This window comes from Amblyraja radiata, chromosome 16 (genome assembly GCF_010909765.2).
Source record: "Amblyraja radiata isolate CabotCenter1 chromosome 16, sAmbRad1.1.pri, whole genome shotgun sequence".
NCBI lineage: Eukaryota > Metazoa > Chordata > Chondrichthyes > Rajiformes > Rajidae > Amblyraja > Amblyraja radiata.
In genome coordinates, this window is record NC_045971.1 from 26,009,660 (window position 1) to 26,031,097 (window position 21,438).

At 43.4% G+C, this 21,438-nt stretch overlaps 1 non-coding gene across 1 annotated transcript; it reads left to right on the forward strand.

The window, feature by feature from the left end:
* The first annotated feature begins 14,077 nt into the window (after nucleotides 1–14,077).
* Nucleotides 14,078–14,269, forward strand: LOC116982355. The gene has a single exon (XR_004414442.1). It is a non-coding gene; the product is annotated as a U2 spliceosomal RNA (small nuclear RNA).
* The last annotated feature ends 7,169 nt before the right edge of the window (nucleotides 14,270–21,438 follow it).

Sequence of the window (21,438 nt, forward strand, 5' to 3'; positions counted from 1 at the left end):
CACAGGGATTTTCAGGATATCAGGCAGTCCCCCCCCCCCCCCCCCCCCCCCCCCCCTCCCACCTCCCTCTCCCCCTTCCACCCTGTAGCTACAAAGTTTGAAATCAAAGAGAATAATATGAAGGGATCCGTCAAAAAATAAAAATTAACAAGGAAACAAAGAGGGTAGTGGGTAAATGGAACGAGCTGCCAGAAGAAGTGGTTGAGGCTGGTAGGAGAACATATTTAAAAGACATTTGGACAAGTACACAAATGGGGAAGGTTTAGAGAGATATGGGCCAATTGTGGGCAAATGATACAAGCTTAGATGGTGCATCTCAGTGGTGGGTCTCATCAGTGACAATGATGAGTCAGCGTACAGGATGGAGGTGGAGCTGCTCACAGGATGGTGCAAATCCCACAACCTCATTCTCAACGTGGGAAAAACTAAGGAGATGGTGGTTGACTTCAGGAGGGCGGGAAAACAACACCATACACCTCTGCACATCGATGAAGCTGATGTGGAAAGGGTCAGCAGCGTGAAGTTCCTAGGACTCCACCTGTCAGATGGCCTGACGTCCACAACCAACACCACAGCACTGGTCAAGAGAGCCCAGCAGCGACTACACCCTCTCCGAAGACTACGGAAAGCAGGTCTCCCCACTACACACCTACGAACTTTTTATAGGGGGACAATCGAGAGCACATTAACCTACGGCATCACTTCCTGGTTCGGGAGCTGCAAGGCGTACGAACGGCACCAACTAGACAGGATTGTGAAGACCGCCAGCAGGATTATTGGTGCTCCACTCCCTTTCCTGCTGGACATATACAGGAAGAGATGTATCAGCAGAGCCAACTCTATCATCAAAGACCCCTACCACCCATCGCATCACATATTCTCCATCCTGCCATCTGGGAAGAGGTACAGGAGCATTAGCTGCAAAACCAGCAGGATGCTCCTCAGCTTCTTCCCGCAGGCTATAAGACTGATAAATGGACTTTGCCCCCTGCCAAAGTATCGCGCACCAACCACCAACCTGGGCACACTGCAGCAGAGCCACTGCCGTGCTGCTGCCGATCGGAACGCCTGTTGATGTTTAGTAGAGAGTAGAGTGTTTAATTTGTTCATGATATATGTATTTTTATTTCTATTTATTTTTTACTGCACACTGAATGGACACTGGTTGAGCAACGTTTTTTTGTTTCCTCTGGGTATGTGAGTACCCAGGAAAATGACAATAAAGATATACTATACTATACTATCTTGGTCGGCCTTGTTTCCATGCTTCAAGACTCTAAAACACTATGACTCAAAGAAGCATAGTTGTTGCAGAGATTATTTTTCAGGTACAATCTTTTCTACGCAAGTGCATAACCCACTGTGCAATTATATGACCAGCCCTGCTTCTGAACTTACGATGAAAGGAAGGTCAATTTTGAAAGAGACAGAATGATTGGCAAGGAATACAATTCTGAAGGACTCCTGCCATTTGCCCTGAGGCTTGGATGATTGACCTCCAATGACCAGAATCATCATCCTTTGTACAAGACTTGCCTCTGGCCATTTTGGTGCCTCCTCTTTCATCCCCATTGATTTTCCTTTGGTTAGGAGTCCTAGAGTCAAATGCTACCCTGCTGTTGTGGGAAAGCACTCTCACACTTCCTCTGGAATGGATAGGAACATCTCCAGCAGAAGGCGCCTCCCAAAATGGATGAAAGGAAAAGTGTGAGAAATGTAAACAGGAGCAACCCATTTGGTCCATTGCACCTGTTCTGCCACCTTGGGACATGTTGTTTCACTGACCCTGTGTTTCCCAGTACCCTAAATATTCAAATACCTATCAATCTATGTCTAGAATATACTTTGTTTAAGAAGGAACTGCAGATACTGGAAAATCGAAGGAAGACAAAATTGCTGGAGAAACTCAGCGGATGAGGCAGCATCTATGGAGCGAAGGAAATCACCTGGAGGTTTACCTGCATCTCCTCCAACCTCATCTATTGCATCCGCTGCTCTAGATGTCAGCTGCTCTACATCGGTGAGACCAAGCGTAGGCTTGGCGATCGCTTCGCCCAACACCTCAGCTCGGTTTGCATTAACCTACCTGATCTCCTGGTGGCTCAGCACTTCAACTCCTCCTCCCATTCCGAATCCAATCTTTCTGTCCTCGGCCTCCTCCATGGCCAGAGTGAGGACCACCGTAAATTGGAGGAGCAGCACCTCATATTTCGCGTGGGCAGTTTGTACCCCAGCGGTATGAACATTGACCTCCAATTTCAGGTAGTTCCTGCTTTCTCCTCCCCTTCTCAGCTCTCCCTCAGCCCACTATCTCCTCCTCTTCCTTTCTTCTTCCCGCCTCCCGCCCCCCACCCTCACATCTGTCTGAAGAAGGGTCTTGACCCGAAATGTTGCCTATTTCCTTCGCTCCATAGATGCTGCCTCACCCGTTGAGTTTCTCCAGCAATTTTGTCTACTTCTAGAATATATTCAGTGAGTGAACCTCTTCAACATTCTTTGGGAGGGAATTCTACAGATTCACTGCACTCTGGTTGAACACATTTCTTATAAATTCTGTTCTGAATGGTCAGCCCTTATTTTGAGACCGTGCCCCTGGTTCAAGATACCTCAGCTTTGTATCAACTCCTCATTTTCCCTGACAGGCTTTGTTTCAATAAAATCACCCTGTATTCTTCTAACGTAAAGAAAGTACAGGCTCAGAATCCCTTCTCGTGCGACAAACAAATCATCACAAAAATCCCTTTGCCTTACTCATTCTGTTAAAAAAAAATACCTTTCTCACGTTGGGAGACCAGAGATGCACAGAATATCCCAGGTGCTGGAGAAGGTTAATGGTAGTGTTAAGGAGGAGAATATTGAGGAGAGATTGAGTGCTTCAATACATTGGAGTTGAATTGGAAAGAACTGGAGGGAATTGTTCCGTGGCGTCCCCAGGACTTTCCTTCAATGATGATGTTAACCCCAGGCTATCTGATACAACTGACATGTGGCAGTAACATCAGCTGAAGTGAATCAAGCAGTGAGACCAGCACCATCTTCTCAGGAGCATTAGAGGTATTTGACAGGCATTGGGCTTGGCTGTCACACCAGCATCAAAAACATAATAATATCCCTTCAACTGTGAACAATTGACAAGTTGTGCAAATGGACCTCTTCTCTTGCCAAACACATTCCATTCTTGCCAACTATTTTAAATCAATGAGGGCATTGAGCCACAAATGATGTTCAAGATATACGAATCCTCCAGATTCAGGGACAGTTTCTTCCCAGTTGTTATCAGGCAACTGAACCATTCTTTTAACAGCTAGACTCGAGAGCAATCCTGAACTACTATCTACCTCATTGGAGACCCTTGGGCTCTCTTTGATCAGACTTTACTGGCTTTATCTTGGACTAAACATTATTCCCTTTATCATGCATCTGTACACTGTAGATGGCTCGATTGTAATCATGTATTGTCTTTCCGCTGGGGTGGAAGATTGCAGCCTTCACGTGGTCCACCCTGTTTCGACGAATGCAATCAACCTGGCGTGCACAATCAAATACGATCAAATAGAACAAGTTGTCCTACAACATTAGGCTGTGCATGCCATACGCAAGAAGAAGTCTTTCCGCCGACTGGTTAGCACGCAACAAATGTTTTTCACTGTACTTGGCTACACGTGACAATTATCAAAACTAAACTAAACTAAACTCAGTTCAGTTTAATTTATTGGCATGTGTACTGAGGTACAGTGAAAAGCTTTTGTTGTGTGCTAACCAGTCAGCAGAAAGACTATACATGATTACAATCGAGCCATTTACAGTGTATAGATAAATGATAAGGGAATAACGTTTAGTGCAAGGTAAAGCCAGCAAAATCTAATCAAGGATACTCCGAAGGTCACCAATGAGGTAGATAGTAGTTCAGCACTGCTCTCTAGTTATGGTAGGATGATTCAGCTACCTGATAACAGCTGGGAAGAAACTGTCCCTGAATCTGGAGGTGTGCGTTTTCACACTTCTATACATTTTGCCTGATGGGAGAGGGGAGATGGAGGAGTGACCAGGGTTCAACTCATCCTTGATTATGCTGTTGGCCTTGTCGACGCAGCTTGAGGTATAAACGCAATCAATAGAAGGGATGCTGGTGTGTGTGATGGTCTGGGCTGCGTCCACAATTCGCTGCAATTTCTTGCAGTCTTGGATGGAGCTGTTCTCAAACTGCGATGCAAACTGATAAAATGCTTTCTATGGTGATCAAACCAGTGATCAAAAAAGAATTGATGAATCATTCAAAATGGAACAATGAAATCTCTTCATACAATTGAAATAAGTAAAATCCAACGTGAAATCTAAAATACTTGCAATGACACCTACAGAGATCCCATTATTGTACCTGTGTCCTAAATATCAACTGTGGGGCAGTAAATAATAAGCTTTCCAGAAGGCATCGGTCTAACTAGACAGACATTGCTGGTGTGGTTGTAAATATTATGTTGTTGTCAATAGTACTTTATTGCCATATGTACCTAGATACAGAGATTTTTTTTTTGTTGCATACATTCCAGTAAAATCATGCTGAATACAAACACAATCCTACTTAAGTACAAGAATGCAATGATTGTAGTGCAAAAATCTTCTGATTTAAATTCTTCTAACTTAAGTGTACAAAATCCTTTTTAGCTTACAGCCGTATCAGACATTTTGAAAATCTCTCATAATCTTATTTTGTTAATCAGGAAATCAATGCAATCCTATTCATTAGACTGAGCAAATAAAGCTGATTTCAGTTTTCATTAACAAAGCTTTTTTTTCAGGGCAAATCAATTGAAACTGAACTAAAAAGATTGACCTGCTGCGAACAGTGTTCCCAAGAATAGGTTTAAAGGCAGCTTAGGATAAAGGAATTAAGACATTTTAACAAACTAACTCAGCGAGTCAGGCAGCATCAAAAGAGAAAAGGATGGGTGACGCTTCGGGTCGGGATCCTGTTTTCCGGGTCCTTTTTTTCCTGGACTGTGTGTTTCTTTCCCACTTACAATATTCTATTACCAGAACATGTCAGTTCTGGACCAGATCTCATCTCTCAGACTCTGCAAGTCTCCTTCCTGGAGCTCAGTCTCATTTTCCATCCAATGTTCAGCATGGCAACATGGTGAGATTGGTTACATTCTCCCCGGCACTCCACTGAGGCGATGATAGAGCCAGACTCAATTGTTTTGGAAAATAAAACTATCTGAGAATATATTGTATTTTGAGAATCAATTACTTTCATAACAGTACACATACAAGCATTTATCTTGGCGATAATGTGTTCCATTTTAACGGGGAGGAAAAATATCACCACATCAGCTGAAACAAATAAGTTCATTCGATTTCATTCCCATACATTTCCATTCCAAAGACCTTGTTGGTGTAACCATCCTTGGTTGAGGCAGGGCACTGAAGAAAGTGGAAGAGTAATGTGCAACACCACAGCTAATCACTTATTCTATTGAATTTGCATTTTCATTGAAAGCAAGTCAGCAGGTTTACGGTGCTTTGGAAAGGATTTTACTTTGGAGTCACGTGAGTGACTACGTGAAGAAGCCCGCCAGGCGCATGCGTGTCATTGCGCTACACGCATTGCAACTCGTCATTGTCGGGAGGAAGGACGTTCCTCCCGAACGGCAGGATTTCGAACCTGCAACAGTAGGTAAGGGAACATCGTTCTATACTTACCTTTTTTCTACAGAAGGCTGTGAAAGCTGGCGGGGAGGAGTCTGCAAGCATCAGGCAGCCAGCAACGGCCAGTGGCACGACAGTCTCCCTTAGCGGGAGTCCGTGCGAATTCAGCTCCGGTAGAGAACGCCGACAAGGGAGCCTCCGGAGCCGTCAGTCCGACAAACACGGACAACAGCCCCAAGGACCGACGCTACAGGGGTCTGTGGGCTGCGGAAATCACAGCGGGAGGAAGGACGTTCCTCCCGAACGGCAGGTTGAAAACCAGCAACAACAGGTAAGAGATTTCCTTACCTTTTCCTTGATTGCAGGAAGGCTCCCGAGCTGCCGCTGAACAGCAGCAGGCAGCCAGCAACGGACGTCGGCACCACTATTTCCCATAACGGGAGCGAGTGCCAAACTTTACCCCAAACGGGTGGAGGAAATCGGAGCCAACAACCCACAAAGACAGTGTGTTGTATTTGTGCTCTGTCCCCTTTTTAATATTAGGGGACAAAAGGAGATTGCGCTCCTGCCGTGGCTAAGCCAGGTGGAGTAAGCGCAACAGGGGACTACAGCTGCGGCCGGAGTCGGCTCCCGTAATGGGAATAGCTGTGCCCGACTTTCGCTCCCGACTCGCTCCCGCACCGGGCCGGGCGGGAGAGGGAGCAAAACTAATGTTTCCCCGCGCTAGGTCTGTACAGGAGGGGAAGCTGGACAAAGGAGTGTCCACGGTGCTGCTAGTGAAGCTGGCTGGGGGAGACAGCAGAGTCACAGGCAGCCGGCAGCAGCAGCCTAAGGCACGTTTATCTCCCGTTATAAGGAGAGCAGTGCCGACTTTTGGTCCCGCGCGGGCCAGAACACCACGGCCGGGCGGGAGACCATTCAAATGGGGCCGTTGACTTTGACAGTCATTAACGGCAGCAGACGGGCTAGAATGACGCTCACCCGTAGCAATGGACCTGCAGGTAAGAGCTGCGTTTTTTTTTTTTTGCATTTCTATGCTGATTGCAGGTGCAGAAAAAATGGACTGCGACAAAGCTGGTGGCTAGATGGAATCAGCTGTGCACAGATGTCCTCCACACCGGCCATATCCACTCCACGGAAGGACAGTAAGGACAAAGCTGGAGAAGGAGGACTGTGGAGCAGCGGGCAGCCAGCAGCAGCCAGCGGCACTTGGATCACCCGTAGTGGGATCAGCTGTGCCCGATGTCGCCTCCGCACCGGCCAGATCCACGCGGTCGGGCAGAAAGGCTAGACACAAAACAAACAAGGTCGTGGACTCAGAGGAGTCCGACTTTGAATCACCGCCGGCGGCCAGCGCCCGAGAGCGCTGGAGCGGGAAGAAGCGGTGTATGGAGCTTTGCTCCAACGTGACAGACTCCGGGACATGGAGTCAGGTCACTGTGGGCCCTATGATAACCCACAGCAGTACCTCTTTGAGGGCTGCACAGTGCTTCTACCTCATCTGGGCTGACCTGGAAGAGGGGTCCGCAGAAGAAAGTGTGCAAGGGGTGCAGGAACAAGAGAACCTACTGGAACCCACTACGGCCAACAACAGCACCCCTACGCACCCACCAGCAAAACTGGTGAAAGCTCGAAGGACCGGTACTCAAAAACATGGGTCTTTTAGGCCATGGCCCAGACCGGACTTCTCGGAATATGCGGGACCTCCAACGCCAACCAAACTGTAAATCCAGACCCCAGCGCTACAACAGCGAAGAACCTACAAAAAGGTAAACCTGCCACTGGTAATTATGGAGGTAGGTGGGTCTGGTTCCCTACAAACAGTGGGCACGGAGATTGGGTGGAGATAACACTCTCTTCTGAATGCATGGAGCATGATAACAACCGATATCTACATCTTAAGCAGTATCCACGGATATACAACAGAGTTTATACACAAGTACAGCCCTCCAGTTCAACATATACTGAACCGAATGTTCGTGCTTTCTGATAAAGGAAATCAAAAGCGCAAGCTGAACTGAAGCGGCTTTACAGTGCGGAGAGGCGGCGTGCGGAGAGGCGGCAGTGTGGAGAGGCGGCGCCGACTTTTTCATCGGGAACCTGGGAGCTCCAAACCGGCGCGGCCTTGTCGGCTTCGGCAGCCGTGGGCTCCAACCAGGAAGCAGCCGTTCCAGGTGGCCCAGCCGCCGAAAGTACTCTCCCGACGCCGGGGCAAGACCACCCGGTGAGAACGGCCAGGGACATCGGGCCTCCGTAGAGGCAATTGCGGTGGCCTCAATAGGCCTGACTTTGGGGTGAAGATGGGGTGGGGACTGGACATTGTGCCTTCCTCCACAGTGCTATCCACTGTGGGGGGATGATTTTTTTGTCTAATTGTAGTCCTGTAGGTCTGTGTCCAAGATGGCTGCCGTGAAGAGAGAGTGGACGCTGGCGCGTTTTGGCTGCCGCTGCTCCCTCTTCACACTGTGTTTTTGATTTTCTGTTTTTGGATTGAATTCTGTTTTTAATTTGTGTCTCTGTGATGTCTTTATTACTTGTTATATTCCGATTATATGTTATTCCGATTACTATGTAAGGTGTCCTTGAGATGTCTGAAAGGCGCCCATTAAATAAAATTTATTATTATTATTATTACATAAAAGGTGTAATTGAGAAAACTCAACACGAACCATTAAAATTCGTGTCCAATATATAAACAAAAATATGATGGTCATCGCATCATCATAGATCTAACAAAATAGATACCTTTGTTACTGCTTAACAATTAATTCCCAAAGGTTACTTCAATGGCCAGCATAATTTTAAAAGATGCTTACTATTCAGTGCCTATACGAGGTGACCACAGATGTTACTTAAATTCAACTGGATGGGACAACTCTAGCAGTATAAAGCACTGCCAAATGGGTTATCATCAGCCCAGGCTGTTCACAAAAAAATTTGAAACCAGCCCAAGCGTTTCTACGGAAACGTATACACATGGTCATGGCATATTTAGATGACATACTCATTATGTGCAAAAACTTTGGAATTGGCAAAACAAACTAACAGCCACAAAAACGTTATTTGGGGAACTGGGATTTATTTCATCCAGTTAAATCTAAACTAACGTCTCCCACTACTATGGACTACCTGGGGTTTCACCATTGACTCAGTTCACATGTCGGTGACTCTGCCTAAGGGAAAGGCTACAGATTTAATAGAGGCTTATAAAAACCTCACTGACATCAGCAAACCATCCATCAGATTGGTAGCCAAAGTAATTGGCATAATGATGGCTGCCTTTCCAGCCACACAATTTGGACCTCTACATTACCAAAACATACAGAAAGCAAAAAACAAGCACTCTAAATTATGCAGGTCACTTTGACAGATCTGTGAAACTACCAATCAGACTAAAATGGAACTAAAATGGTGGATAGATAACTCTGGCCTTGTTCCTATCCAAGCATTGTCAGTAACCTTTTCCATGGTACTACAAACTGATGCCAGTACAATTGGTGTGGAGCCACCAATACCAATACCACCGTGGTAGCATACATTAACCACAGGGTGGAAACAAATCGACATCATGTGACAATCTGGCCATACAAATTGGCAATGGTGTCTCCAGAAAGATATTTGGATATCAACCACTTATCTACCAGGAAGACTAAATTCAGTGGCAGACACCAGGTCCCAGTTATCAAGTTATGTTACACAGGAACCAGACCCTGGGGCAGCGGCGACAGATGCATTTTTCGCTGCATTGGAGGGGAGGGGAAATTGTTTATTTACGCATTCCCTCCTTTCCTGCCTCATCAGTCGGGTATTAAGGAAATACAACAGACTCTGCATCTGGAATTGGTAGTACCCGATTGGCCTACACAACCATGGTTCCCAGTGGTATCAAACATGGAATCAGAGACATGAACATCCCATCTGTTCTGGAATATCTGGCAGGCCTCCACTACGATGAGGGGCTCAGTTACAGTGCCATCAACTGCGCCAGAAGTGCCCTATCGACATACCTATGGCAGGGGACAGACCATTACACTGTTGGGACTGACCCACTGGTACAAAGCCTATGAGGAGTACCAGATACTCCCATATATGGGATGTGAGTATAATCCTGAAGATGCTCAGGAATTGGTCTCCAGCTACAGTTCTGTCCTTACACAGACTGACATTAAAACAGTCATGCTAATGGTATTGGTCACGGCACAAAGGATACAGTCACTGCAAAACAAGACTGGACAACATGACTTTCTCAACGGAAAATATTACGTTTCATATTTATGAGATAGTAAGCAGAACAGAAAAAGGGATCAGCAGGCCTCTATATACAATTAGGTCATACCCAACAGATGACCGTCTGTATATAATAAAACATCTGTCGTTACACATGGAGAAAACGAATATCCTAAGAGGCAATGAAAAGGCACATTTTTTATCAGCCATTAGCAACCACACCAAGAGTGACGGTCCAGACCATCTCAAGATGGCTGAAACAGTTACTAAACACAGGCTGGGGTGGATACTAAAATTTTAAAAATCTCTTTCCACCAGGGCTGTAGCTACATCGGCAGCGATATAGTTGGATGTACCAATGGACCAAATCCTCAAGGCAGCAGGATGGTCTGGAGGGGAAAAACATTCCAATTATTTGTAATAAACCAGTAATGAAACCTGGAACATTTGCAGAAACAATTTAAGTTCTGTAAATTAATTTAAACCCATATAAAGGGGTTATAAACTTGTGTTAAAAATTTTATGATTTCAATGTCGAATTCATGTCCAAATTATGTTAACACAATCCTCCCAACAGTCAAGGCAGACGTGATGCATGGACTCGTTCCACGGCATGAAATCACAGAGCTTTAAAATCTTCACGTAGTCACTCACGTGACTCCGAAGTAAAATAGTAAGATTAAACGAGAACTTACCAGTTTGAAGTTTGATCTGTATTTTATGAGGAGTTACGATGAGGGGTTACGTGCCCTCCGCTCCCACCCAGATCATATACTTAACTGGTACCTCTTCTCTAATCTTACTATGTTTAGTCATTACAGTTATCTGTTATTCCACACCGCTGCTTTGAAGAATGACACGCATGCGCCTGGCGGGCTTCTTCACGTAATCCCTCATCGTAACTCCTCATAAAATACAGATCAAACTTCAAACTGGTAAGTTCTCGTTTAATCTTACTAATAGTGTGCTTTGCCAGCACTCAATCACATCAAGTAAAAAAACAAACTTTATTATGTACCCAATTACACAAAGGCCAAAGCCAGTTAAATGGACACTGATAACATGATTTATTAGCGATGTCCCTGTGCTAACAGTCTGAATACAAAACCAGGTAATACGTTTAGGAGATAAAACTACATTTGTTGGAAATCAGAAACAAAACAAAAAAACAAAAGATGTTAAAAACACACAGCAGTCCAAGCAGAAGACAGACAGAAAAACTGGAGTAAAGGGCCTGTCCCATTGTACGGGTTTCCCTGATTCGAACTCGGAGAATTACGGTAATAGCCGCTCGTAGGTACTCGGGGGCTCTCGTGGACATTTTTCAACATGTTGAAAAACCTTCACGAGCTTACCGCGTTTCCCGTGTACCTGCCGTTAGCATTACGAGCCGCTAAGAGACGTCCCGAGCTCCGACGACCCGCTACGTACATTCTACGTGCTTACCATGAGTTTGATTATTTTTTTTAACTCAGGAAAGCTCTTGGGTAAACTCGTAAAGTGGGACAGGCCCTTAACTCAGCGGGTCAGACAGCATCTCTGGAGAAAAGGAATAGGTGATGTTTTGGGGCGAGACCCTTCTTCAGACAGCATTGTCAGGGAGAGAAACTGAGTTGATATTGCAAGTTAGAGGCTCTTCATCAAACTGGAACATTGAGGAAACGAGTATGTTTTAAATTGCAGAGGGGAGGGGGTAAAGGACAGGGGTAATGTCTGTGATAGGAAGCAGAGCAATGTTGCTGAGGTAACAATTACTTTATATATCAGTAATTAGAGATAGATGAGAAAAATAAACACATTGATGCCCAAAGGAACACCCACATCTGTGGAAAGTAAAACAGCAAAGGATGGTGTGTTTTGTAGCAGGAAAGCTGACTTTGGGAGGGTTGGTCAGAGAGAATGCTTAATCACCAGAAAAGACACCAATGGATCTTGAATTCCTTGACTGATGCAACCACTGGTACAGCTCATATTTCTCACAGGTCTTCCATTCACATTTCATTTGTGCATTGCTGATTGGAAATCCATGGGCTTAATATTCTTTCTGAAGAAATCAGGTGCTAATGGGTTTTTTTCAGTAATACAATCCATTTTAGACTAAATTAAATGAATCAATAGAATGTTTACAACTGGCCATTCAAGACTGGCCATTCAAATAATACATTAGGAATCTTCAATCATTTCTTTGTGTGTAGGAAGAAACTGCAGTTGCTGGTTTATACCGAAGATGGACACAAAATGCTGAGTTACTCCAACATTTTGTTTCTAGGCTAGTTCCTTATCTGGTTCAGTATTGGTTAAAACAAGCTACACTTGATGGCCTTTTTCCTGCTTGAAAATATTACTTCACTCAGTTATTCAGACTATGATGAGAATACTCAGGTCACATTGTCAAATCCCAATTTACATCTTGCCGAGGTAGTTTATCAACTTTTAAACTGTACCTGCAACATAACTTTCGATTTTGTTTTCTATATACAAAATCTTGTTCACTTTAGAGTGTGGGAGGCAACCGGAGATTCCGGAGAAAGCCCACACAGGTGACAGGGAGAATGTGCAAACTTCATACAGACAGCACCCATAGTCAGGATCAAACCTGGGTGTCTGGCACTGGAAGGCAGCAACTCTACCGCTGCGCCACCGAGCTGCCCTTGCTGAGGATTATTTAGTTAATGATGGTCAATTGCAATACAATACAATACAATATTTATTACATGTCATTTGAACCTCAGTGAGGCTCAAACGAAATTCCGTTTCAACAGCCATACAAACAAAGACAATTTCCTACAGACATACACACAATTCAATTTACAGAAACATCCATCACAGTGAACCCACTGTGATGGACGGCAAAGTATTTTCTCTCCCCTGTTCTCCATTTCTCTCCCGATGTTGAAGCCCCAGGTGGGCGATGATAAGTCCCACGGCCATTTTAGGCTGCGCCGGGCGATGTACGGCTCTGCTCCCGGTCTAAAAGTCACGAAGTTGGAGCCCCTGGCGGGCGCTGGACTGTCCCACGGCCATTAAGCCGCGCCGGGCGATGTACGGCCCCGATCCGGGTCGTTCCAACCCCACGACACGGGCTAGAGAAGTCGCGTTGCGGGAGCTCCGGAAAGCGGTCTTCACGCGGACCTGCGAGCTCCCGATATCCCAGTCCACTGGACCTGCGGCTGCAGCTGGAGCCTCCGAGCTACGTGGTCGGGCCGCAGCAGCGAGTCACCACCGCTCCCCACGCTCCGATGCCGGCCAGCCCCACAATGGTAAGTCCGCAGCTCCGCAGGCTCCGTGACTGGAGCCTCCAGGTCGTTCAGGCTGGAGGCCGCTCCACGGTGCTAGGCCCCAACGACAACGGAGACCCGACAGGGAAAAGGTCGGGTCTCCTGTACAGGGAAGAGATTTTAAAAAGTTTCCCCCTTCCCCCCCCCCCCCCCCGCCCCACACATATACACATTTAAAAACACTATTAAAAACACAAACAACTGCATTTAACTAGGCAAAAAATAAAAAAAAGACAGACAGGCTGTAGGGGCCGCTGCAACACAGAGTCGCGCCGCCACATACACAATTGTGTCTCTTTCAAGCTGTAAAGAAGTCAAGGTGTTCAGCAAAAATGAATCAGTCACAAAGTTACTTTTCTTTGTTTCAACCAAAGACGGGGTTGGATTTTACTTCGGAGTCACGTGAGTGACTACGTGAAGAACCCGCTCAGTGCGCAGGCGCGGCACATAAAGGTTAAGGGTTGTACTAACAAGGGGTGGATGAATCACGCCTGGTTAGGAAGCTATCACTCTTGGTAGTTATATACCAAAAAATAAATACAAGGGGAATAGAATTAATATCTTGCCACCAATTCAGCAAGCACCCCAAGTGGTCTACCCTCCCATGATGGTGAATGTCGCACCATCGTTGATAAACCACTTGAGTATTTCACCAGGTATACCCATTCATGGGATTTGTAACTACTACCATGGATCCAAGGATACTTTATGGTAGACATCGACCTTGAAGATGCACACTATTCAGTACCTTCTCATATAAGTTTCGGATATACCGCAATTACCTGGATGGAGTAACCATGATGAGCGTTGCGGCATTTAAGTCAAAGTTATCCAGAATCAACTAGCCCTGACACTTAGAAACATTCCGTCATAGCATGTCTATATATTAACGACAAACTATCCTTGGATACAGCTTTAGCTGCATCGCTTCTCGGCCTTTTGGCTAAGTTCAAGTGTAGTATCTGTTCTTATCAGTTTAATAATCTGATACGTCCCTTATCTAGGGACCATATATTAAATTGAATTTTGGAACAGGGAGATGGAATAGGGGCTTGCTCCGTCCACTCCACGCATCGACCCAGTATTGCAGTGCCTCTGGGAACGGTGCACAAAATATATATCCAGATATTTACGTTGACCATCCACAATGTTGTTATCTGGTATTCATTAAGACTATCAGTCATGGTGCATTAACCACCAATCAACTACGTGGCAAAGTAATTGGGATATAGCAGCATTACCAGCTACTGAACTTTGTACCTTTCCTATGAGCTGAGATACTAGTGTTCAAAACTATCTCCATACCTGTAATATGGGGGCAAATGGATTAATCTGTAGTGTTATCATGGAATTTATCGGCAGGAAGGATTATGGTTGTACACTTCCACCTGTTTTGAGTAACATCTTATGTGTCCTGATGTGTTACTGAGCTTGTAATACTTAATGCCAATATGAATCGACTTAAACATGTTATATATTAACTTACTTAATTCTAGTGAAGCATTTGCTCAGTAATCCACCAAATTTGCATGTTCGTTTATAAGATAACAACATCAGTGGTGGCATATATCAAACCACTTGGGCGGAGAACATCAATATTAGGGGACAATTTATTAACAATTGGAAACCGTATGTCGTCAAACACGTTTGACCATCAGTAACTCACCTATCAGGTGAGCTAAATACTGTAAACATACATTTAAACCAAAAATATTTGCTGAAATCACTAAGCAATATGGACACCAGATATCGATTCCTTATATCCAATTAAATCACCACGTACTAACTTACGTCACATGAAACCAATCTCAAGGCAGCGGCAATGGAGACATTACCGCGTATTGAGGGGTGGGGGGAACCTAATCTCTATGTTTTCCTTTCCTTCTACCTCTTCAATAGGTACTACGGCTTCATCAGTCGGGTACTACGCAAATTACAGTGGACCAAGTCCACAAGCATGGTTCCCAGTGATCCTCGACATGGTCATTAAAAGAATTGCAGAATTGGGAAGACCATTGCTGTGCTTGGATCAGGAGCACTATCAACCTGATGACAGCATTCCGTCGCATATCCTAGGGAACATACCTGAGGAGCATCAAGAAATGGTACACTGTTTCCAAAACAGGAATTACACATTCAACTATAACAAAAAACTGTACTGGAGCTCCTGGCAGGTCTTCACCACAATGAAGGACATGTTCTGTTAGCCTACTCAACTTGGGTACCGCTCACTGGTGATCAGATACAGGAGAGGTATATCAATCCATTCCCCAGAAATAGGTACACCCAAATTGGGATGTCAGTGAAATCCTGACATACCTTAGGGGATGATCACCAGCCAGGTCACTCACCCTGGAACAGCCTACCCTGAAGATGGACATGCTGGTGGCCTTACATCAACACAAAGAGCCAGCTCTCCCATCTACTGCGATGGGACAACATGGTTATAACACCAGATAGTGTCACATGCCCATTCAAGGGTTGGCCAAACAGAACAGACCAGGAACATCAGGTCCAGTCATGAAATTCCGGGCATACCCACCTGAACCACGTTTTATGTGTCATGACCCGCTTAGAGATCGACACAATAAGGAATACCGAGGGAGAGGTAAAAGCCTTATGGGTCAGCCACAGGAAACCTCATGGTCGGGTGACGAGCTAAACTATCTCTAGTGGCTCAAGCAGGTACTGGGAGTTGCTGGAGTAAATACTAACGTGTATAAAATCTTATTCCACCAGAACAGCTTCCACGTCAGTAACTAAGAGGATGGACGAGCCTATGGACCACATCCTGGCTACTGCAGGGTGGTCTAGGGAGTATACGTTCCAAACTTTTATAACAAACCACTGACAGAACCTGTATCGTTTGCAGAAAAAGAATCTGCAAAAAATATATAATTTAAGCCCGGGGGAGCAATTGGTCTTGTTGTTGTTAATAACACCATTATTGTTTTTACAAACAGATTCATGGTTGATTACGATAACATACTTCCTCCCTCAAATGACTTCGGCAGCGAGTGAAGTATGAACTGTTACACGGTTTGAAATCACAGAGCTTTGAAGTCTTCACGTAGTCACTCACGTGACTCCGAAGTAAAATAGTAAGATTAAACGAGAACTTACCAGTTTGAAGTTTGATCTGTATTTTATGAGGAGTTACGATGAGGGATTACGTGCCCTCCGCTCCCACCCTCATTATATGGATCAAACTAATAAATTGATGTCTCCTTATCTTTACTATGTTTACTTCAAATAACTGTGTCTATCTGTGATTCCACACCGCTGCTTTGAAGTATGCCGCGCCTGCGCACTGAGCGGGTTCTTCACGTAATCCCTCATCGTAATTCCTCATAAAATACAGATCAAACTTCAAACTGGTAAGTTCTCGTTTAATCTTACTATTTTATGCTCTTGATCAGTGTCGAGGAAGATTTGACTCAAACATTGACACAACCATATTTAAAGTTGCATGATTGTAAGCTCCTGATGCAAGGTTTTGTGCCGAGATGAGACATGAAACATGAGAATAAAATCAATGGAGATTCAGCTCATTTGACCGAATGTTTGAAATAAATGTGTTTTAAAAGTATCCGCTGCCTGTTCTCATGACGAATTACAGCGCTCCTGAGAATTGAAAACAGTTAACCTTCCTTAATCTTACAGTGGAGATTTAAGATTTAAATGTTTACGTATCTGTGTTTGTGGAATGTTTTTTTGTTTTGGACCCATTCCAACTGTATGAATATTTTATGGACCCCTGAATGTTTTGCAAAAAAAATTAACAAACTTTTGAGGTTTATCATGAATGAATGCTTCTCTCAAAAGAAAGTGTGGTGCTTTGAATTTTGTTAAACTTTATATATATTTTTACGTCCAGTCCTGTGAGAACTTTGGCCTGTTTTCTAATGGTTCGGGACTTCCAGGTGGATTTACAATATTAATGTTAATGCTTGCTAAGTGCAGTTCTATTCAATTAAAGCAAGGCTGAGGATTAGTGTTTTTATATTGACTTTTCCCACACCTGTATGTTGAGGATTAGTCATGTGAGAATGAACCATAAAGTTAAATTGGATAAAAGGGAATTAAATCAATGTACCAAACTAAAGAGAATGTGATAAGGAAAATATTTCAATCCTTTCCTAAGCTTTAAGTGGAAGAACCTATTATATAATTTAAGGATAAGTTTTCTTTAAAAAGTATGTATAATGTCTTCACAGTTTTTTTAAATCTCTTGTATGGTAATGTTGGAAGTTTTGTTAATGGGACAATTTATCTATTTTATTTAGTAATTTACAGAGATTCCATGAAACCTAACAGTGACTGCAGAAAAGGAAAAAATGCAGTAATTTGGTGCTTCTGTCTGTGCTCTCATCCCCTACTGTTTCTCTTTCTTTCTGTCTTTAATGTTTTATTTTACCACTTCTCCAAAATATTTCTTTGAATTAAAATAATAAAGGAAATAGTGAGGACTTGAATTCCACAAGGCCCTGTGCTATTCCAGTTAAAGTCAAATTGGGTGGCTTAATCTTTCTAATTATCGACTAAATAAAATTGGCGTTCGCGAGATTTCAAATTATTTTGCTTATTCAATTAATAAATGTCATAAACAATCAAAGTTTAATCTCAAAATAGACACAAAATGTTGGAGTAACTCAGCAAGGTAGGCAGCATCTCTAAAGAAAAGGAATGGGTAACGTTTCAGGTCGACCCTACAAATTTAATCTCAAAATGGTGTCTTCCTTTGCAAGAGTATACTGTTTTGTAAAATATTGATCTTAACTTACTCATGATTGTTACTGTTCAAACTGATTGTTTGACTATTTGTATATTGTATATTAATGGTTGAAAGAAGGAACAAAAAAATACGTCAAATTTTGTTAAGGTAATGTTGTCTTTTTTAAGATAATTAATATTGATGAGACATAGCATGAGAATTTGGAATTTGAAGTTGTTTCATTGTTCCTAATGGCAAGCAGGTAAAAGAGTTGACTTGACAAACCTTTTGGAGATTTGAACAAGAAAGATATCCACATGATTGGAAAAGTCTAGTGATGGATTAAACTATTGCTGCCCTCCATCAGACTGCAAAAATAGGAAAATGGAGATCAAATTATGTGCAAGAGTCGGCATTTCATATGTTACTTCTGAACCTTGCTGCATCGTGAAAAGGCTTGTCTAATCATTTTGATGGATTACATGGCTGAAGAAAGTGAAAGTGTGTTGGCCCTCCATTATATCATGAGATATCCTGAACGGCCCATCATGACCATGGTACAATAGACTCAATCACTGTGATCAGATGTCAATGACCCACAGTCAGAGCCACCTAAACAAGCCCCTAAAAAACGATCAGTTCTGGCACTGTGGTCACCACCTTCAATATAAATACTTGAATGTTCCTGTATGCTAAGTCTGGGAGAAATTTCAGGAGGTAGCCTTTTGCGTTTGCTGGCAAAAGTGAAAATGCCACTTCCACCATGAAAGTAGCTGTGGAGAGGGTATTTCCAGTAGTGGGTAAGTCTAGGACCAGAGGGCACAGCTGCAGAATAAAAGGATGTACCTTTAGAATGGAGGTGAGGAGGAATTTTAGCCAGAGGGTGGTGGGTCTGTGGATTTCATTGCCACATACGACGGTGGAAGCCAAGTCATTGGGTATTGATTAGTAATTAAGGGCATCAAATTTTACGAGGGGAGACGGCTGGAGAATAGGGTTTAGGGAGAAATATAGGTCAGCCAAGATCAGCACATATTTTATGAATGGGAAACTGTTTAACAGATTTACAATTTTATCATTCTTATTAACGACAGGCACTAACTCCCATTGAAATGTTTGCAAATTCATTAGTTCTGCAATAATCTGAAAAACTTTGAAGCTTGTGCGTCCAATGCAAGCAAATGAACATGAATTTTATACTTTTTATTTCTGTCATAATGATGTCGCCTTCAACCATTCACGAAACAAGTGTCTTCATTAAAAGATTAGCATTTCAAGCTACGCTGTGAAGCACATTTTTGAAATAGATGGAAGGCAGTTCTACATCTGAAAATAAATTAAATTTGCAAACATGGCAATTTGCTGCTGGAATCTGGAGTCAGAAAATGGCAATGCTTTATAAAGTGAAAAGCCTGGTTTTGTTATGCTATCTTGTTCGTATTTTGTTATGCAAAGGAGGACCCATCGTGGGGTGACCGCCGTGAGTGGGGGGGGGGGGGGGGGAGAATACTTTGTAACTTTGTCGGTGCCCTTTATGTGGTGACTATTTGCATACCTTGGGTACGTAAAACAAAGAATTTCACTGTGACTTGTCACGTTGTAACAATGAAGTTTCTTACCACACAAGTCAATAGAAAACACACCTGCATGTGGCTTGGGGAATCATTTGAACTTTTGGAATGAGTACAGCTGCCCATTGAAATAATAAATACTTTATTGATCCCCTCAGGGAAATTCAGATGTCCAGAAATAGTTTATCTACTAGATTTTCCTTGTCTTCTCTTTCAAACAGTAGCACCTTGTTGGATGGGGTCTGTTTGAACTTAAAGTGGATATCGTCCACATCATACCAATTACTACAAATAACAAAGACTTGTTGCTTTGGTGGTCTAAAGCGGATTATAAGATGACAAGACATATGACCAGAATTAGGCCATTTCGCTTATCAAGACTGGTCTGCCATTCATAGAGTCATAGAGTCACATTGCTGAACTATTTTTTCTTCTCAACCCCATTCTCCTGCCTTCTCCCCATAACCTTTGACACCCTTACTAATCAAGAAGCTATCAATCCCCATTTTCAAAATATCCAATGACTTGGTCTCCACTGCTGTCTGTAGCAATGAAATCCACAGATTCACCACCCTTTGGCTAAATAAATTCCTCCTCATTACCATTCTAAAGTTATGTCCTTTATTCTGAAACTGTGCCCTCTATTCTTAGACTCTCCCCATGAGAGGAAACATCCTCTTCACATCTACTCTACCTAGGCTTTTCATTATTCAGTAGGTTTCAATAAGATCTCCCCTCATCCTTCTAAACTCCAGTGAATTCAGGCTCAGAGCTCATCGAACTCTCCTTGTATGTTAACCCAAAATGATTAATAAACTTTCACTCAGATAAAGGGTGATATTCAATAAATCAGTGTGAAATTCAGCTGCTGTATAGACTCTTTTAACATATGTTGTAATATCATTCCCTCGATTGTACAGTCCAAATGTGGCTAATTTAATTGTCACTTTTGTTTGATCAACACGGACATAACAGCATTTCATCTTAATGATAAAAATTCAACTCCAATTAGAAATGCAGTATCAATTAAATAGTTTAGACCTTAGTGCGAGCAGCTGAATGGGCTTGAAATTGGATTAATTGCCAGCAGTAAATATTTAAGTTTATGGCCTCAGGAAATTTGTTCTGCCATATTTTAAGTATTTAACCAGCTTGGTCTCAGTAACTGAGCTTCACAACAATGGAATAAGGTCGCTGATAGTAAAAGAAGCCCAGGAATGAAGGATCAGAAAATGTTTGATGATTATCTCCAATTCCAGAAATACCAATGAGTGGTGCTCCCAATGACCTGTCAGGTATAAATGTATCAAATCAGGTTGCAACTCTTATTGTCTTAATATAGGATCATAAGAACCCATAGACAAAGGAAGTGGGAGCAAGAGTTGGCCAAATGGTCCCATGTGCCTTCTTCATTATTCATTGAGATCATGGCTGATCTGTTCATGACCTCAACTTCACTTTCTCATTTCCCATAACCCAAAATTCTGCAATAGACTCGAACTATGTCTCGGAAGCTTCAGATGCTGGTTTAGACAATAGACAATAGACAATAGGTGCAGGAGTAGGCCATTTGGCCCTTCGAGCCAGCACCGCCATTCAATGTGATCATGGCTGATCATTCCCAATCAGTACCCCGTTCCTGCCTTCTCCCTGTATCCCCTGGCTCAGCTATCTCTTGAAAGCATCCAGAGAACCTGCCCTCTGAGGCAGAGAATTCCACAGACTCACCACTCTCTGTGAGTTTACAATGAAGATAGAACAAAATGCTTAGTTTAGTTTAGTTTAGAGATACAGCATGGAAACAGGCTCTTCGTCCCATCGGGCCAGTACCGACCCGCGATCCCCACACATTAGGGACAATTTACATTTATACCAAACCAATGAACCTACAAACCTGTACGTCTTTGGAGTGTGGGATGAAACCCAAGATCTCAGCTAAAACCCATGCAGGTCACAGGGAGAACGTAGAAAATCCATACAGGCAGCACCCATAGTCAGG